General features: G+C 32.6%; 1 long non-coding RNA gene across 1 annotated transcript in view; it reads right to left on the bottom strand.

The window, feature by feature from the left end:
• The window catches only part of LOC107639060, a 6,230-nt gene extending 5,086 nt beyond the window's left edge, over positions 1-1,144 (bottom strand). Inside the window, exon 1 of the long non-coding RNA XR_001619938.2 lies at positions 672-1,144. This is a non-coding gene — a long non-coding RNA (uncharacterized LOC107639060). The remainder of the gene's footprint in view (positions 1-671) is intronic.

Genomic DNA, 3,075 nt, shown 5'->3' with positions numbered 1-3,075 from the left:
CGACCCAGTGCACTTGCTGGTTAGTTGTATCGAAGTTGTGACAAATTATGAATGTGTAATCACGATTACGCGTACCAAGTTGCTCACGTGCCAGGAATAGTTTGAGCCTGGACATCACAATTTCGTGCACCAGTATCCTAGGAATTACATCAAATAAATAAGTAAGTTTTGACTTTAATAGAATGACTTTGTTACCTTGATTTCTAACTGAATAAATTAAATTTTTGGCAAAAAAAAGAGAAAGAATGCAATATAAAAGAAACCTTAATTTAAAACAAAGTATATTCATCTCCAAGGAAATTTTTATTTCTATCATTGTGGTTCATACAGGACAGTTTCATCAATCAGTTAATATCTTATCTGATTCATATAAGAATTTATTGAGCTGACAACAAGCAAAACCTGTGTTTATAAAATGACCGGGTCATATCCCAATGACAGCCAAGAAATCAGATATCAAAGTATTAAAAAAAATAGGACCTGATTGAACAGATGCGCTTACAGTGTAGTTCAAAAAAATATGCACTTTGGAATACTTTTCAATAGAATTGCTAAAATAAGAACACAGACAATAATTAACAACTGATAAATGCTAAAAAAGAAACAAGTTAACTGCACGGCACCCAAATTTCTTAATTCAGCCAATAAACTTGAAAACTATCGCTTCTTACCTTCGAATCAAGGCTTCAAACCTTCACTATCGAAATTGAAGGTGATAGAATATAATCAAAATTGAACATTCTATGCGACATTTTCAGCTTCAAAACCATAGAATCAAAATCTCAAACATGTAATCTACATAAACCAGGCACGATAAAGGAACAAAAAAAAAACAATCACATTTGGAATCAGAACAAATCACACACACCTGAACCCCAATTGAGTTTGAATCACAAACCAAAGATCCGAATGATTGGGATTTCTTCAATTATTGTCTATGTTCTCATTTTTTAGCATTTCATGGTGATTTTAAGCCTGATAATCTGCTTATTCACTATGCTAGGTAAAATTAAGCTTCTCATTCATTACCATTAGTTGGGTCGCTTGCACCTTATTACTTGCAGAATGTCATTGTAAAGCTGGTTTCTCGTTCTTAATTAATGATTATGATGACATGACTAAGTACATAGTCTTGTTATTATATACTTCTATATCTAAGGAGGACTTTGGGTGTAGAATTGCCCTTTATTTCTGGCAAAGCATCAACTTATGTAGTATAAATAAAACAACAATCAACTCTTTTCCTACTAAGTGGGCGAGTTATACAAACAAATAAATGACATTTTATTAGAACTATGTATATAGATAAATATTTTTAATCTATATCTTTTTTATATGGATTCAGCAGTAGTTTTGTTTTAGTGTACCCGACGGAGTTCATGACTTTACATACTTTTCTTTTTACGCATGGCCAAACCACCTAAGATGTTTTTCCATTCTAATTTTATATTGTCTAGTGTAACACTTTTCCAGTGTTATATTTTGTTTTGTGGCAGCGTTGAAGTTATTGTTATTGCGATTTTCAGTCTCAAAAAACCACAAGTCCTACAAATATATAGTAAAATTAAAACTACCACTTAGATAAAACAACCTTGTTATGTTTACCACTGAAGATCCAGACTATGATGTTTTTACTTTTTAGATATTGATTGAGATAAAACCGACATGCAAATGCAAGCAAATATGAGCTGAGAGAGTTTCTTGTTGTTTAGTGTTTATATTATGCATGTTCCAACTAAGTACTTTGTAAATGCTTTGCTTTTGTAGACAGTGCTCATTTCTGGTTTTGCTACTTTTCAATAGAATTGCTAAAATGAGAACATAGACAATAATTAACAACTGATAAATGCTAAAAAAGAAACAAGTTACCAGCATGGCACCCAAATTTCTTAATCCAGCCAATAAACTTGAAAACTATCTCTTCTTACCTTCAAATCAAGGCTTCAAACCTTCACTATCGAAATTGAAGGTGATAGAATATAATCAAAATTGAACATTCTATAGCGACATTTTCAGCTTCAAAACCATAGAATCAAAATCTCAAACATGTAATCTACATAATCCAGCACGACAAAGGAACAAAAAAAAACAATCACATTTGGAATCAGAACAAATCATACACACCTAAACCCCAATTGAATTTGAATCACAAACCAAAGATCCAAATGACTGGGATTTCTTCAATCCCAACCCAGCCACATGCATGTTCCGTTGTGTGGTCTGAGAGTTCAATCCCAAATGTGAAAAAGAGAGACACTTGGGTCAAAGGATGGTGAAAGACGTCATTTTGAACAAACCCCACAAATCAAAAACCGATTTTTTTAGCTGCTGAGCTCAAATCACAGTGTGATCTAGCGAAGTGGGTGAGCGCGAATATAAGTATTCTTTGTGGCGATGAGGTCGAAGAAGGAATGGAGAATGGTGTGCGAGGAAATGGAGAAAAACTTGCAATGAATGATGGAAACTACGAAGGAGGAACACTGGTTTTAACAGTGTGTGGCTTTGGTTTCGATGATTCCAATGAAAAGGAAAGAAAACATCAGCGTCACGGTTTCAAGTTTCAACTAACTTGGAACGATAAAATCCTACCTTTGTTAGAACTCACCAAATCATGAAGCAGCTTCTGATTGCGCGAAGGAGGCTGAAAAAAATATTTTTTATTTTTATTAAATTATAAGGGTGTATTAGTAAAAGTGGTGATATAATATATATTTTAAAAAAATTAAATGCTGATGTAAAAAATAAATTTCACGTGACTTATTACTATTTGTCTATATTTTTAATGTATCGATACATATGAATTTATTAACGTACCGTAGCAAATATCATTAATTAACTAACAAACTGGAGTGGCTAACATTGACAATAACCTTAGTGGCACGATATATATTTCATGCACAACTTTGTTATAAAAGGAGGCTACTTTTGACTCTAAAGTCAGTGTTATCTTCATGTGATTCATATTAAAAGAAGCGGTGTTGATAGTTATTTTTCATGATCAATGGAATTCGATAAGCAAACAGACAACATAAGAGATTATGAGAGATTTAATTAAATATCGTAGGCATTTTACTT

This window comes from Arachis ipaensis, chromosome B04, assembly GCF_000816755.2.
Source record: "Arachis ipaensis cultivar K30076 chromosome B04, Araip1.1, whole genome shotgun sequence".
NCBI lineage: Eukaryota > Viridiplantae > Streptophyta > Magnoliopsida > Fabales > Fabaceae > Arachis > Arachis ipaensis.
This window is presented reverse-complemented; position numbering and strand designations above follow the sequence as displayed.